We start from the raw sequence: 18521 nt of genomic DNA, 5'->3' as shown, positions 1-18521 counted from the left end.
ATTATTAGGCCGGGAAATAAATGCCCAAAAAAAGGTGTAGAGGGAAATGCAAGGAACACAATTTTTACCTTCGTAGCTTTGTTTGGACTAGTTAGGAGATAAACATATCAAAAGTCCCCGGCCGTAACCCTGGTGCTGGAGGGGAGAGGGGGCGTTGAAGGTTCCATTTTTCGGTTTTTCGATTATATCTCGGAAACTATGCGTCTGAGCGACTTGGCCACTTATACAAAATGAAAAGAGATTTAATTTGTTATAAGTTTTATTCAGTCAAGTTTTTCGATATCTTGTAGTTTTTGAGATATCTGCTCTTCAAGGTTTATGTAGGGCTCTCATTTTTATCTTGATTATCTACATCAGTGAAGCTGCTAGGCCGGGTTTGGGATCGTTTTAATTTATGGTATCAACATTGACACCATTCCTAAGTTAAAACAAAATTTAAAAAAATGTTTTTTTATAAAACTCCTCTTTACGTTTAAACCGCTGAACCGATTTCGTTGAAATTTGGTATAGAGATTGTTTGAGTCTTGGGACAGTACATAGGATAGGTTTTATAACCAAAATCATCTTTTAAGGGTGTGAAAAGTGGGGTGAAAATTTGTATGGGGAAGCAATAACGACTGAACCTATTTAAATAATATTTGGGATAGTCTACATGTTTGATTTAGTTGATAATGATACCAAACATGACTACAAACCTAAATTTAAACAGTATTAACCTCAGGAATTCAACTTCGGCGAAGAAGCTGAATTCCCCTCACACCAAATTTCACACCTTCAAAGTATGATTTTTGAGATAAAAACTATATATCCTGTCTCGGGACTTCAAACACCTATTTACCAAATTTCAACTAAATCGGTTCAGCGGTTTAAGCGTGAAGAGTTAATCTACCATTATTTATAATCTTATCTGTAACTTAATAATTAAACATTTGCTGTGACAAATGGTTTGGGCGTCAGCATAATGCTGCCGCGTTGACTCAGCGTGAGTGACACTGCAGCGCTGTTTTTCAGCCCAGACCAATACCAATTAAAATAAATTAAATTAGCTCCGTATTTAACTACACAACACAATAGTTATTTGTTATACAAGGGTGCAAAGTTGTATTTTACCCGCGAGTGTGGAATTGAAACACGAGCAAGTGAAAGGATTCTATAGTTGAACCACGAGCGAAGCGAGTGGTTCTAAAATAGAATCCTGAGCGTAGCGAGTGTTTCAACACACGAGAAGTAAAATACATTTGCACCCGTGTGTAACACAAAACTTTTCACCTCACTATAGCGAGGAAAGTGCAAAATCCACAGGCGTTAGATTATCTTCATCACTGGAATCACAAATTTTTTTACGATATTATAACAATAAACTCTGGAAATTCTGTATTTTTACGTGAGAAGTTTTAAAGTAAAAATTTTGTTGACAATGTTGACATTTCTGACTTTCTGACGTATGAAATGTCAATGATGCGTTTTGAAATTGCGTCGACTCAACTTGTGAGTTCAGAATTTGCGCGTTATTTAACATCATTAATAGAAAACAAACGTTTCTTATGGAATTTTAAGGTTTATGACTTAAAATCAGTAAATAAAGCTAAATTTGGTATTTTTATTAAATTCTCAAACCATTTATTTAATGATAATTAATATCGAACGAACCATTATTATGAGCGTTTTACGTTTTGATATCTGCCAAGCTACTTAAACACGCTCCATCCAAGGTCAAATTACTTTCCCCACTAGTGGATAAAATGCGTTTTTCCCCGCTGATTTTAAAGGATATAAGACGGCTTTCCGAGCTAGTGAGGGGAAAATACAATTCTCACTTAGCCAAATCTCAAACTTCAATTTATATAAATAACAAAGTGCTGAAAATCTTTAAGACTACTCATCTATTTTTATTTATTTATATATTTTATTTTTGCCTAGGTACGCAAATTTGCCGTTTTCAGTTGTTTATTAAATATTAAGCGTTTGCAGTGTTTTTTAAATGTAATCAAACAACGTTTATATCTAATCGGTGGTGGTATATTGTTCCATATTTTTGAGGCAGCGTACCTAAAGCTACCCTTAAACCCTGCATAATTATGCTTAAACACCATTAAATTTAGCTTTATTGTCTCTCGTGTGGGTCATTTTCTTTGTGGAGGGATAGTTTTTCAAACAGGTAAATCGGTTTTTTAGTGTACACTACTCTACGTGTCAGGCATGCTTATGTGAAGTTCCCTTCGTGACTCCATGTTAAGTATCCCTTTCTCAGCCAGGATTGAAGATATGTGAGCCCTTTTTAGGACATTTATACAGAATCGGATGCAGGCATTTTGAACCCTCTGGATGGCGCGCTTAGTATATTTGTGCAGCCTTGGTCCGTACACTGTGTCACAATAGTTAAAGGGAGATAATACGAGTAAATCAGTAAGGATGACTCTTATCTTATATTCGAGATGTTTGCGTATACTGTATATATTATACAGCATCTTTAGTTTAAAAAAGGCAGGTCGTCGTTCTAGGTCGTTATTTAGTTCAATGATAGCAAGTTCTGAGTCCTTGGCGTAAAACGACCTATAAATTTGCGTGTCGTCTGCATAAAGATGGACTTTGCTGTGTTTTAGAACCTTCACTATGTCCGCCGTAAACGTTACAAACAGAAGAGGGCTGAGTATTGAACCCTGTGGTACACCTCGGTTCAGCTCCCTTATTTGTGACACTATAGGGTTTCCGTTTTTAAAAGTTATTTGTTTAAAGGTTATATGTTTTTACTTCGGAAAGGTGTCAATGTTGATACCATAAATTAATTCAGTGCCCCCGATTTATACGAAATCGTTACCAAACCCGGCCTAGCAGCTTTACTGATGTAGATAATCAAGATAAAAATGAGAGCCTTAAATAAACCTTCAAGAGCGGATATCTCAAAAACTATACGAGATATCGAAAAACTTGACAGAATAAAACTTGTAACAAATTAAATCTCTTTTCATTTTGCCAAGTCGCTCAGACGCATAGTTTCCGAGATATAATCGAAAAACCGAAAAATGGAACCTTAAAACCCCCCTCCCCCCAGCACCAGGGTTACGGCCGGGAACTTGATATGTTCATCTCCTAACTAGTCCAAACAAAGCTACGAAGTAAAAAATTGTGTTCCTTGCATTTCCCTCTATACCTTCTTATTGCTTGGCCTATATTAGTCATGGGCAGCAAATAGAAAAATTACATTTCTAAAATGTAATTTTTCTATTTAAATTCCTTGTAAAATCCTTTAGGAGTGAATTTTACTATTTTATGTAACTCAGTAGAGCAGATTCCTTCAGAGTAGAGATGGGCCGATTTATTATTATGTTCGACTTGCAACACTGTAAAATGTAAGCTGCTCCAGAAATTTTTAAGTACTCTCTTCCATCAGGTTACGTTTTCCCATTGTCGAGCCCGCTCCATGGGATTTTTGAATTTCGAGTCTCCGGAATTCCAAGATCTTACTGCTGAGGTGAGAAGTTGTACGTGGAACAATGAGCTCAAAGTTTTTTACGTCTCGAGCTTTTGAGTCCTTCACTGCGTTCAAGATTTCAAATAAGAATCTTTCTCTTGCGCGGGACTCAAAATTGGCACTCGATGCACAAACGAACTTTGCCCTCTTGTTGCACAAATAACTATTCAACTTTTTAGAAAGAGACTTCTGCTTGCATTTCAAGCTTGTAATTTTCATGAAACTGGCCCACTGTCATCACCACCACCACCATAATCGAAAAGAAATGAATATAAGGTCAAGGTAATCTAGGCATTAATCATCATAATTTTTAAAATGTAAATTATTACACAAAGGTTATTCGCTGTCATCCAAAGCGACGACCTTTCGTCGTTTGGTTTAGTAGACGGCAAGTATACAATACTTAGTACGAAAAAGGCCAAAACCATAGTAAACTCAGGGGTTGGAAGTTTAAATTCTTATCTTCATTAAAAAAAGATGGTTCCAACGAGGACCTATGTAAGACTGGCATTTATGCAACTTCATGTTGTGTTGATCTGTGATATATTTTCACCTATTAAGGACTTATAAAATTATACACTCATTTTATTAGTAACTCTTTAGAAATATTAAACCCATCATAGCAAAAATAAACATCGTAGTAAATATTAAACCTAAATATGTAGGTGTATGAAGTGTATACTTATACCTATTTCCTTGAACCATAGTATTTACGGGGTTTGACCGAAAACGAAAATATAGTGCTTTTTCCTGGATAGAGCGTTAGGCATGCGATCGGTTTACGGTCATATTGTTCTTGTAGGGTTGGATCTTAACCCTTAAATGCATAATGATGTATATATGCATCGTAAAAAATATATGTTTTTTTAAATACTATGATTTTTTTCTTTATTTTTCCCTCAATCTATACAACATGACACATCTATTTCAATTTATTAAAAAGTTATACAAAAAATCATGCATTTAAGGGTTAAAATAAGTCGCCTTGTTTGAGGATAACTGTCGCTGTGGGAGACTTTTTTGGGTTGTTTGTAAATGATTTAAAGCAATTTTAGCCGCCGGAAATGTTTTTATTTATTGAATATTACGTGAAACAAAACGCACGGCGGCCTTATTTTTTGATTTCATTAAATATTTTGTGGCTACTTTTGTACACCATACATACCAAAAATCGAATCAGAGCACTCCGATATCCTGAGCCAAGCATATTTTCTGTTTTAAAGTTCAAATTTGTCACGGAACCGAATTTGTCAACCCCGACCCTACGTGGTCTTTGTGGTCCCTACCCCTAGAGTGTATATAAAAGCCCGGAGGCGCGGAGCTGCGCTTCCCGCAGCGCCGGAGCCACCACGGAGTCCACCTCATTCTCCCCCCTCTGCATTACAATCTTTGGCACTGTTATAACCTTAAATTATAACCATGAATAATTCAGAAACCAAGCATCTCCGCGGGGGGAAAGTTGGAGGGGGGGTTACCCCCATCCCCCCACACCACTCCCGCCCTTCTATTAAGGCAAAAAGGAGGAGGTAATTCAATTCGACCCATGGTATAATAAAACAAGGTACTCTCTTCCGAGACTCGCGAACCACGTGACTGACACAAGCCTACGTCATCGTGCTGTTAAAAGGTTCACGATGACGTAGGCTTGTGTCAGTCACGTGGTTCGCGAGGCTCGGAGGAGAAGGCGGAGTATATTATTATACCATGATTCGACCGTATATTTATGACCGTTAATGCATTTACAAATCTCACCCCCGGGCTGGGGAAACCCATTGGGGGGTGGTATGTGGGACTCCCTCCTCCCGTACATCCTCTGTTAGCCAGAGAAAGGGGAGGAGAATACCCACTAACATCCCCTGCGGCGTCACCCTCTTTACCGTTAGGGAAGCGTCAGGGGATCGCTTGCGGCTTGCGGCATTCTATCCGCGACGCCCCCCCAACAAACCAAACCTATAGAAGTGTCCTACGTGGGCGATCTCGTTGCGAACGCGAAGGCCGTGGGCCCTCCGCGCTTCAGTAAGCTGCCTTGAAAGTGATAAAATATAACTAATTAATAAATTGTATAACGTCACAATTATACGAACGAACAAACAAATCAGTCAAAAACCGACTGTTTTTGATAACTTTTATAATTAAAGGAACCTTAGTGTTAGTGCCGATGGCGCTTACGCCATTATCAACGATGTTCCTATATAAATATGTACCTACAACGTTGCGCTACACAGTGCGGCGTAAGCGCCCTCGGCAAAAGATCCAACTTCATAGATAACTTCACAATTAATTCAATTTACAATTAATAAGATGAATTTCACCCAAACGTTAATTTCTCCTTAACTATTTTAGTTTTTGCACTTGCACCGGTAAAACAGTTTTAATATTTTTTATCACTTTTAAAACAGTTTACTTAAACACTAATTGACTTACAATTATTTATTAAGTCACTATACATTTATACTGCTACTATTTCTACTGTTTTTATTAGTATTGAACTCTAACAACGTTTTGGTGGTAAGTACCTACTGGAAAAAAATCCTACCTTTTCCCAGTTCACTGGTAACTAGTAAAAAGATGGGAAAAAATCCCAGTAGTTACAACTGGTAACAACTTGTTAGTAACTAGTGGGAACAACCCAATAAATTCGCGATAGACCCGATTATAAATGTGATTTAATATGTGTTCTAAGAGCGAAGGTTTTAAGTGTTATATTGGAAACCTAAAAGTCCGTATTCGGGTCACATTATTCAATCAGTAAAAGTAGGGTCATAAAGGTGAAAAAAAGCATACATATATATGAACTCGATTGTAGGTATTGTAACGATTGCTTGTCTAATGTCTTTTTTGAGTACCCGTAGGAATTACTTCTAAGTTGAATATTAAGAATAAGCCTGGTAGAATTTACCGATAAAATCATTGTCATCATCAATCAAATTACATAAAGGACTTGGCGCCTAGTCCTGTAGATAATTAGATAGTAGATTACTTAGGATAAATTGAAGCTGAAGACTTCACTTTGATCTATCATAATGTCTTTTTATACTCCCCTATATTGTAAATCTTATCAAAATCAGGATCAGGAGGGCAATCTTTATTTAACAAATTGTATTGATCTTGTTTTGATTTTGATACAACCTTGACGATCGTCTTGGTGATTGGTGTGCATCACACGCATGAATCTTATTTCATTTCGCATGCACCAATTAGCGTAGGTGATCTTCTCAGTTGTATCAAAACCAATACAAATTGTGAAATCAGAATCGGCCGCCCCTGTTTAAGGAGCCCACTGACTATCAGTCCGCCGGACGATATCGGCCTGTCAGTTAGAACAAAAATTTGACAGTTCCGAACAACTGACAGGCCGATATCGTCCGGCTGACTGATAGTCAGTGGGCCCCTTTAGGAATAATTTAAAAGGCAAGAAGATAATATGAAAAAATATGCTCGTTTACTGCATTAAACGGAGTACGGAGGTACCCTACATAAATAGGTAGGTAGTTATTGTTTTACAAGGGGGCAAAGTTCTTGTTTAACCCCTCGTGCTAATATTGATACCCGAACCGTCACTTTGGCTAACCCCTCCCTACAAGTGTGATGTTTGTTAATTTTGTTTTCCACGAAATCGAATTAGGTAGGTACCTATTATTAGATATTTTAATAAAAAAATATTTAAATATTTTAAAGAAGTAATAGGGTCCAAGGTAAATCTTAGATTCATGCCTGGCTTAGATTCAGAAACCAAAATGAACTTCAATGGTTTACAAACAATAAGATGACCTGCGTGAAATACGCCATAGGTGCTGATTATTGTAGATATTTTTTATACCACGTCGTCGGTGGCAGTCAAGCCAGATGCATGATGGTAAGCGATCACCGTAGCATATGGACGCCTGCAACTCCAGGAGTGTTACATGCGCGTCGCCGATCCTTTACAATAATATCTTAAAATTTATATTTTTATTTCATCGTCGTTTATAGGTATTTGATGAACAGTCCTTTTCATCAAATACCTATAAACGTCATCTTATTGTTTGTAAACCATTGAAGTTCATTTTGGTTTCTGAATCTAAGCGAGGCATGAATCTAAGATTTACCTTGAACCCTATTTATACTTAGTTCCTCTATTCCACTTTAAAAGAGTCCGGTGACAAAACCCAAGATGAGGATATAGCACCAGTTCCTTACACAATCAATCCAGCAGAGAATATATCTATATACCTAATATTACTTCTTTGAAAGCTTTTATCAAGGTAGGCAACTTGAATGTTTAGAATTTCTCAAGACACCCGAAGGCCTTCGAAAGAATAGAGGGCCGTTGAATAGAGTAGGTACAAACCCTAAGGAGGGCCCTTACTCTACTCGTGCGCGAATCACGGTGCGAAGCCGCGAATGCCAGTGTGGCGTCGATTGCGCAGATTGTTCACGTCTTGTTCCGAGTTGTTCCCCGTTTTTTGTCAGTTTTTCGACCCGCGTCAAAGGAGGGGCGAAGCGCGAACTTGCAAGACTCCACATTACACACTATTTTGGCTCATCAGTGGAAAGTATAAATATTAATCATATTATGATTATAAGTATTGTATTAAGCGGCTAGATTTTACGGCTTTACAACAAAACAAAATGGAAAAACAGCTAAATCACGTATGATGCCGTAGATAACTAACAGTTAAACTAGATCAGCTGATGTTTTTCCGCCATTTTGCCGCAAACCAAACTGCGAATTCGCCGTGAAGTTGTGCGAGTGTGGAGTCCTACGTCAACGTCGCGAATATTCTCTACGCGAAGTCGCGCCGCGATTCACGCACATAGTCTGGAGGGGACTTCATTATTATACATTATGAAGTCTGTTTTGAAGGTGCGTACACATACATGCTTTGATGCTGAAAGATCATTTCGCCTTTATTTGCGCAAATAGCCTCTGCATTTCTTGTTGTTTTTTAACCGACTTCAAGATTTCAAAGGAGGAGGTTCTCAATTCGGTTGTATGTTTTTTTTTTGTTTTTTTTTTTTTTTTTTAATGTTTGTTACTCCATAACTCCGTCATTTCTGGACCGATTTTGAAAATTCTTTTTTTGATTGTAAGTATATACATACAGATTGGTCCCGTTTTTGTCAAAAAGCAGTTCTGATGATGGGATCCATGAGGAATCGAGGGAACTCCTCAAATGTTAAAGGCATACATATAGTGATTTTAGTATTTTCATCAACAAATCAAGCACTTACATTTAAAAAAGTGACATTTGATGAAGTGGAACTGCTGATGATGATCAGAACGGAACTCTTCAATGACGCATAGTTCACGTTTGGCGATTTGTCCTCTTCGTTATGTTTGTTAAGCAAGTTAGGTTTTCAAGAAACATTTTTGTCAAGCTCGAGTTCTGATGATGGGATCCATGAGGAATCGAGGGAACTCCTCAAATGTGAAAGGCATACATATAGTGATTTTTGTATTTTTATCAACAAATCCAGCATTTCCATTTTAAAAAGTGACATTTGATGAAGTGGAACTGCTGATGATGATCAGAATGGAACTCTTTAATGACGCATAGTTTACGTTTGGCGATTTGTCCTCTTCTTTATGTTTGTTAAGCAACTTAAGTTTTTAAGGTATATTTTTGTCAAGCTCGAGTTCTGATGATGAGACCCATGAGGAACCGAGGGAACTCCTCAAATGTTAAATGCATACATATTGTGATTTTTATATTTTCATCAACAAATCCAGCATTTACATTTAAAATAGTGACATTTGATTAAGTGGAACTGCTGATGATGATCAGAATGGAACTCTTCAATGACACATAGTTCACGTTTGGCGATTTGTTCTCTTCCTTATGGACCCAGACCCAAACTTGGACCCGGACTCGGACCCGGGTCTGGACATGGACCCCAACTCGAATCCGGACCCGGACCGAACTCTGACCCAAACTTGGACCCGGACAGCCGGACACGGACCCGGACTCGGATCCGGACCCAGACCCGGACCCGGAAATGCTACTAGAAAAGTGGGTTAGGTAAGGTTAGAACTGTGACCCTTACAGAAACGAAATGCTATCAGAAAAGTAGGTTAGGTTAGGTTAGAACTGCGACCCTTACAAAAACGAAATGCTACTAGAAAAGTGGGTGCTTTTACCTCCTTTTCTACATTATTAGGCAATATTATAATAATTAGGCAATTAGGCAAAATTAGTCAAAAGATGGATTAGGATAATTACGCAAAATATGCTGTCTATTTATTCATTTCATAGTCTGGAATCTAAGAGTGCACCATCAACAAAAAGTAAACTTTCAGCGGCATCCCCCATTGAAGTCGGTTTTTTTTTCTTAAAAATTAGTTTATTTCATTAAATAAAAACACAGGCAACACAAGTTAATATTTTCGTAAATAATCGCTCCGAAAGTATTATAAATTCGAATTACGCGATATAATCCGTTTTCAGTTTTATTTCATAAACTTTGACTTAAAATAATAACGCCAGTAAAAATTACGTTCTATGATTCTTCGTCCCCGCGCCCCCGCTAGCGCAAAGCAGTCGTGATATTTCGTCTTCGTTGTTTTTAATTCAGAAAGTGTAATAAAACTGATATTTTATATCCATATGGTATACTGTTTTAAAGCCAGTGATTTGAAGAACAAAATACAAAAATCAGTTTATAAAAATGTGTCTTAGTTTAGAAATTACGAGCAAAAACATTTTGAATTTTTTAATCTAACGTCTATTTATCTCGCACCCGCAAGCCGGCAAGCGGTGAGTCATCAACCCGCTCTCGCGCTGCGCTCGCGCGGGCGCTGACACGCGATCAAAGCGGACTTCAACACAGGAGTACAGGACATATCAAGCTAGCGATGGCAACACACTGCAGTGGATGCGGCGAAAAAATTCGTTCGCTTGAATATATGGAATGCGCTACGTGTTCGTCGTTGTACGACCTTCCGTGCCTGCAGATACCTAAGGAAACTTTTACGCAGTTCCCCCAAAAAACGAAAGAAGACTGGGTTTGTCCGACATGTAAGAGCTCAATTCCGAGGGGTGATAATACAAACACTCCGATCCGTGGTGCCGGAAATGGGTTAAATAACACCTACAATAAGAGCGATCAAGATAGCAAAAATGTCACGCTTTTTCGAGGATCCCGCCAAGCAAACGCCAAGGCGAACGGCAGTACCAATCCACCTGCACCAACAAATTTTACAGTCGACTCAAACTTTTCTGTGATGTTGTCGGAAGTTCGAGAACTACGGAGAGAGGTAGGGGAAATGTGTATACTTCGGCAAGAATTACGGGAACTAAAAAATAATTTTTCATCGCTGTCCTCGTCCCTACACCATAAACTGGACGAAAGTAAGAGAGTAATTGATGTACAGGTCGGGGAAATCAAAGCGTTGAAGAACGTCATTGCTTCGATGAAGCCCATGGTTGCGCTACCCGTTCCGAAAACCGTCGATGAGGTAAACAAACCGGAAGAGCATAAGAGTAGTGCAAAGACTTCGACCGAGAAGTCGTTCACCTGCGCGGGTGCGCGTTTGAATGCTGTAGGGGTTATTGAACAGGAGAAGCCAGCCCCTAGTACATTGGAACCACCTTCTTCAGAACCCTCATGCACCCCGCTGGCTGAACAAAGCAAAAATCTAATTGAAGTGGCAAACCGACCATATGCAGATGTCGTCAACGAAACCTCCAGGACTACCCTCGAGTCACCCATGCCTGCTGCACCAGCCCCAAAAGCGATGCAGCGTCCCGAGCGTCAAGCGCGTATTAACGCGGCCGCTGCACTGCGAGGTAAATCCAGCGCTGGAGCTGCTGAGCGAAAGCGAGACACAAATATAGTGAGTAAACCTGCCATCATACCTGCATGTACTACAACACCCGAATCGCGTCGATCCGTCACGGACGGACATCCCGTAACGGACGATGCAGACAAAAGTGAATGGCATCTAGTTAGCCGTAAACGAACTCCCAAGCGGCGGGAAATTGTTACCGGAACGGGAAACAAAAATGATGACCTCCAGTCAGTGGAGCGACATATATATTTACAGGCTTGGCTGTTCAGACCTGATACGACGACTGAGAACTTACGCAAATATCTAACTGAACGGTTACCTAACGTACAACTAACAATTGAAAAGCGCGTCATAAAAACTGAAATGCATGCTGCATTTGTAATCGGGTACCCGGAGAGTGTACATAATGAAATATACTCGCCAACGCTGTGGCCCAACGGCGTTAAGATATCGGAGTGGTTTCGGAGGGGAGCTGGCAAGGCGCGGGGAGCGCGGGCTGCCGATACTCCCGCCGCTACCGTCCCCGGCCTGCGCCCGCGCTCGCCAAAACCGGTCGGCAGTTGCACCGAGACGCCGCAATGATGACACACTACGGAACGCGACAATTTCAGTCATACATCAAAATATACGTAGCCTTCCCAATAAAACGTATGAACTCGAAGCGGAGCTCCAGCTACAGGGTCGAGTCGATGTAATTTGTCTGACCGAGACATGGCTAAGATCCAGTGAAATAACTTCTGTCAATTTGATGAACTACATTTTGCGTGCCCACTATTGCAGAGCGTTGCGGCGAGGAGGAGGTGCTTGCATTTATGTTAGGTCGGATTTAGTATCTATTGAGCGGAATGAAGTAAATTCCTTGTGCGTAGAAATGCAGTTTGAAGTGTGTGCCGTTGAATGTGTAAACTTAAACCTAGTGATTGCATGCATATATAGACCACCTAATAGTGACATTCAGATTTATTATAGTAAACTTAACGAACTCCTAAGCTTACCAGCCTTTCAAAATTATAAAGTATTAATAATGGGCGATATGAATATTGACTACTTAAAGACCTGTAAAACTACAAAGGAGTTAAAAGTCGTACTGAATCAGTTCGGATATAGGCAGATCGTTAAAACTGCTACCAGAATAACAAACCACTCGGAGACTTGTATAGATCATGCCTACACTAATTTGACTAAGACGGACATTAAAAATATCACTTCTTCCCAATTGCGTATATCCGATCATCAGTGCATAAATGTAGAAGTAAATATTCAAAAAAACTTGCAGGCGAATTGTGTTGTATTGAAACGAACTTTTTCGCCACAAAATGTAAACAACTTCATGCTGTATCTCGACTTATATAACTGGGACAGAATCATGTTAACAAAAGCCTGTCCCAGTAGCAAACTTGAGAAAATGATGAATGTGCTAAAGCATTGTTTTGACAGTAGTTTTCCTATAAAAAAACAGCCCGTAAAATCCAATATTAGTAAATGGGTAAATGACCAAGTGCGTTGTATTAGAAAAAAGGTATATCAATGTAAAATCGACATATCGTTAAGCAATGCTGGCGATAGTTTGGCCAATAGTTTGTTGACGGAATTGCAATCGCTGGAACTGACCTATACGGATACACTAAAACGAGCTCGTAGCGAGTACATTAATAACATAATTGCAAATGGCAGGGAAAATATGAGTCGTAGTGTGTGGCGCATCATTGCATCTGAAACGTGTGGGCATAAAAGAAAAACTGGTCCGTTAGATGTATTGGTGAGTCGCACACCCGGCGCCTGTGAGGCTGAGCGCGCCCGATAATAATAATGCTCGTGCGCACTCCGCGCTTGCGTATCTAGATGGTTATCTATCCCACAATACGCCTGTGTTTTGTTTTGATCAGTTTACGCTTGCAGATGTAATTCAATTCAATTCAATTCAATTCAATACATTTATTTCATGTAACAAAGACACATTTTATTAGTAACACTTACAAGACTAAGGGGTTAGTAGGTAGGTACAGCTAGACTTAAATTTAAAACAAAATAACACTTACGGGAGAATGCAATCCCTCGCAGTGTGACAAGTAGGGACAGTCAACCCTGTCCGCTATCAATCGCAGAATGCTGTTGGGACTGCCGCGCACCCGGCGCACCAGGGATGCCGCGCGTGCACGCATGGTAGTGTAGAAACAGTCCACGCGCGCCGCCCATCAACACCCGAAACGCATCAACACCCGAAACGCATTGTTGTACTGGACCCTAAGAGCCCCATATGCCCGTTGCGAATACTGAGCCCACAGATTGCAGGTGTAGAGGGAAGTGCAAAACGCCCTGAACAATGTAACTTTCACCTCTTTGGAGCACCTTGCAAATCTGCGAGCGATCATATTCGCCCGGACCGACAGGGCCCTTCGTTCCCTTTCTATGTCCCTGTCATCTTTGAGGTCGGTCGCGATCACATGGCCTAAGTACTTAAAATGGTCCACTCTATCTATAGGGGTACCATTGAGGCAAACCCCAGGGACTTCCGTTGTGTTCTTGCGACCGCACTCAAACACCATGAGCTGGCTTTTGGCCACATTATATTTAAGGCCATGCTCAGTAACATACGCTTCGCAAATTTTCAAGTGTTTGCGTATTCCACACACTGACGCGCTCAACAGAACCATGTCGTCTGCATAACTTATGTTATTAACACAGACTCCATCCACATGACAGCCGACATGGGTTCTACTGAGCGCCTCGATTAGTCCGTTGATGTACAGGTTAAAGAGCGTAGGTGAGGTCAACCCCCCCTGTCTCACCCCGCACTCCAACCTGTACTCATCGGACAACGCGTCTGCCCATCTAACACTGTTGACCTGGTTTCCATACCAATACTTAAAAATGCGAATGGTTTCCTGCGGTAAACTTGTATTTTCCAGCTTTTTCCACAGTAGGTCATAGGAAACCAGGTCAAAAGCCTTAGATAGATCGAGGAAACAGGCCACCACCGGGGTTTTACTTTTGGCATAATACCTGACAGTGTGCTTAAGACACAGGATCGCCGACTCTGTAGATAACTGTGGTCGAAAACCTAGTTGGTTATCATGCAGTTTAACATGGCTATTTAACTGGGAGTTAAGCACACTATCAAGTATTTTTGCCATGACTGTTGCCAACGAAATGGGTCTGTAATTACTCCTATCCGCCAGGTCTCCGGTCCTGTTTTTGGCAATAGGTACGACGATCGTCCGCATTAGATTATCTGGCAGATAAGAATGCCTAATACACAAGGTATAAAACATTGCCAACACTCTCGATATGTGGGGACCTGCATGTTGGAGGTGCTCAATAGAGAGACCGTCGTATCCCGGGGATTTACCTCCAGACATTGATTTTATAATTTTGGCAATGTCCTTAGCCGTAAGGCTAGGACCCACACTCTCTATCTCGGTCTCACTATCGAGCCCCCCCAGCTTCGTTGGGCCTAAAGCCGATTTTATAACGAAATGATCCTTAAAGAGGTTGGCAATGCTTTTAGGATCACTAACGCCCCCCACGCTAGCCGGGTGACCATTCAAAGGCTTTAATTTATTTGTGGCCTTCCAAAAGGAGCGGAAATTCTTCTTTGAATGATGAGAGGTAATTATGTCCATCTTTATTTGATCTTCATGATCTTGGCACCATTTCAAGCGCGATTTAAAGACCTTGCGACTGTCACGCATTTCATTAAAAAGAATGTAATGATGGCTCTAAAATGCATTAAAAAAAAGCAATCTAGGGATGTCAACGATATGTCTACATACATTTTAGACTATTTACCTCCAATTGTGGTCTCGCTGCTACTTTGCCTATTCAATGAGTGTGTTAAAAGTGGCATTTATCCCAAACCACTAAAAGTAGTCAAAGTGCAGCCCATTTATAAGGGCAAAGGTGACATGGATGCTCTCAAATCCTATAGACCCATATCCTTAATACCTATCGTGTCTAAGGTATTCGAGCGCCTGTTGAGTGGTAAACTAATGCATTACTTTACTAGCAATAGTCTACTGAACCCGCAGCAGTACGCCTACCAGCCTGGCCGATCAACTGCGGACGCGGCGCGAGATGTAGTGCGGCGAGTGACTGCGCATCTCGAGGCTGGGCGACATGTGGCAGCTATATTCTGCGACCTGTCGCGCGCCTTCGAAACAATTGACCACGCACTACTTATCGCAAAGCTATCGCGGTATGGTGTCAATGGATCTTTCCTTGAATTATTAAGGTCCTTCCTGGGGGGGGCGAAAGCAAACCACCTACATAAAATCATTCAACTCTAACTTTGAAGAATTGGGGGACAGTGCTGTCCCGCAGGGATCAACGATGGGAAATAACCTGTTTTTGGTCCTTGTTAACGACATCACTGCCGCCACCGAGGACGTGGAGTACGTTATGTTTGCCGATGACACTTGTGTAATAACAGCAGCCGATGATTTCGCTAGCTTGGAAATAAAACTGACTCAAACAATGCAAAGAATATCTGATTGGTTTACTGCTAATGGGATGAGTTTGAATGTCGATAAGACAAACATAGTGTACTTCCAATTAAAGAGAAATGTAAATACTCGGGTGCGGATTGTGTTGAATGATATTACGGTACCGCATGTACATGAAGTCAAATACCTAGGTTTTGTAATCGATTCGGGACTAACATGGGCACCTCACATAGATGCGACGTGTAAACGTCTCGCTTCTGCGTGCTTCGCGTTGTCTAGGCTAACTAACAGTCTTTCTGAGGAAAACCTAAGGAAGGCCTACTATGGTTACTTCCATTCTATACTCACCTACGGTGTAGATCTATGGGGTACTGCTGCGGACCGTGAGAGGCTATTTAAATTACAAAAGCGTGTTCTCCGCATTATGACTAGGAAACCACTCGACCATCCGGCTAAAGAACTGTTTAAAAAATGTAAAATCCTTACGTTACCTAGTGTGTATATAATAGAAGCATGCAAATACGTGAGACAAAATCTTGATCAGATCCCCACTCATAGTCAACTCCGAGGTAGCGTGACGCGCAGGCGTAATCAGTTGGTCGTGCCGGCGTGTCGCCTCGCGAAAACTAGGAAGTCTATGCATGTACTAGGAATCAGACTGTACAACATACTGGACGATGAAATAAAGCATGCTTCTAGCGATGCAATATTTGTCCGCAAACTGAAAGCCGTACTATTAGAAATGGCTTGCTATACCATTGACGAGTTCTTCGATAGCCACGGGTCATTGGCTCAATCGCATATCTACTAAATTATATAGGAATATAATAAATGTTTTGTTATTAATTGTAATAATTATGTTTTCTAATGTTATTAACTGTTATTGTAATGCTTAATTGTAGAAATGACGTGTAAATGTAAATATTTACCAATAAATATCATATCATATCATATCAAAGAAATAGTTATTTGTGCAACAAGAGAGGAAAGTTGGTTTTTCTTGCGAGTGTTTATTTTGAGTCCCGAGAAAGCGAAAGATTCTATAGTTGAATCACGAGCGAAGCGAGTGATTCTAAGGTAGAATCTTGTGCGTAGCGAGGGACTCAAAAACACGAGCTGTAATAGTTATTACTTTGCTCTCGTGTTGCGCACATAATTTTTCACCTCACTAGTGAGAACATATTAAAGGTTGTGGTTAAAATGTATTTCGAATTACACAGAATAAACAGAAAAAAAAGTAATATAATATACGTACCATACCATACCATACGATACGATACCATACCAAACCATACGATACGATACCAAACCATACGATACCAACCATACCATACCATACCAAACCAAACCATACCATAATACCATACCATACCATACCATACCATACCATAGTACCATACCATATTTATTTATCGTATGGCTTCGTTATATGTCACTGGATACAAAAAATAAACTTAAAATTAAAATTTCGCCCTACTCAGGTAAGCAGCCGCTTCTTCAGCCAGGATATTGAAGTCACTCACATGGCCCGTGTATTTTGTGAGGGGACATTCCAGCACTATGTGTTCGATGGTCTGGTCTGGGTATCCACAGTCGCAGGCAGGCGAGGCGCTCCAGCCCCATTTGTGCCAGTGGTGTGCACAGTTACCAATTCCGGTTCTAAAGCGGTTAAGGGCGGACCATACGCGGCGGGGCTCTTTGAAGCCTTTAGGAGGTGTTCGAGGTGAGATATGGATGAGAGGGTTTATTTAGTCCCCATGGTGCTCCCATTCCGCTTGCCACGCCTCCGCCAAACTCCAAGTGGTTTGTTGATTGGGCATCTGTAGGGCAGGAGGGTTTCTGGACTTTAACCTTTTTATGCTCATCTCGTTGAGGTCTCGGTGGATGGGAAGGTTAGAGCAACTGTGCAATTTGATGGCTTCTTGGTGAAGGCTTTTGTTCCTACGGAGGTGTGCAGGAGCTATGTTGCCCAGAATAGGGAGCCAGTGGGCTGGGGTAGGCTTTAAGCATCCGGTAATTAGTCGGAGTGTCTGGTTTAGTTGCGTATCGACAGCTGAAGTATGTGCACTGTTCATCCAGACTGGGGCGCAGTACTCAGCCGTTGAGTAAACCAGAGCCAGAGCCGTAGTTCGAAGGCGGAAGGAAGGAAGCAAGGGAAGGAGTTTTTGGATTATGTTATTCCTGGTCTTGAGTTTGCTTGCAGCTTTCTGTAGGTGAACTTTGTATGTTAGGCTTCTGTCTAGCGTAACTCCCAAGTATTTTTGGGTTGGGTTGTGGTTCAAGATTGCACCTTTGAACCTGATACTGAGAGTTTCGCCAGCTAGCCTGTTGTTCAGGTGGAAACAACACACCTCCGTTTTAGTTGGGTTAGGGCACAGGCGCCATCGGCTGAAGTAGTCATCCAGTGCAGCCAGGTCCTTCTCGAGGATTGGTTTTGACGCGTCTATGTTTCGGTGTTGTGTGATAAGAGCTAGATCGTCGGCGTATCCAAACTTCCGGGAGGAGGTATCAGGCAGGTCATGCATATAGAGATTGAAGAGTAGGGGCGCTAGAACGGACCGTACATCATCTGTGAAAATTTCAACTGTCTAGCTATCACGGTTCATGAGATACAGCCTGGTGACAGACGGACAGCGGAGTCTTAGTAATAGGGTCCCGTTTTTACCCTTTGGGTACGGAACCCTAAAAACTAATAGAGTTGTATTTTATATATTCACACTTCACATGTGAGGCAAAGTAATCAAATGCAAGTTTTGAGTTGTTTTATTATGTTTGCTGTTAGAATTAACTTTTAAATGATGATTTTGAATGATAAATATTTAATAATATTAATTTT

This window comes from Cydia strobilella, chromosome 11 (genome assembly GCF_947568885.1).
Source record: "Cydia strobilella chromosome 11, ilCydStro3.1, whole genome shotgun sequence".
Classification (NCBI taxonomy): Eukaryota; Metazoa; Arthropoda; class Insecta; order Lepidoptera; family Tortricidae; genus Cydia; species Cydia strobilella.
This window is presented reverse-complemented; position numbering follows the sequence as displayed.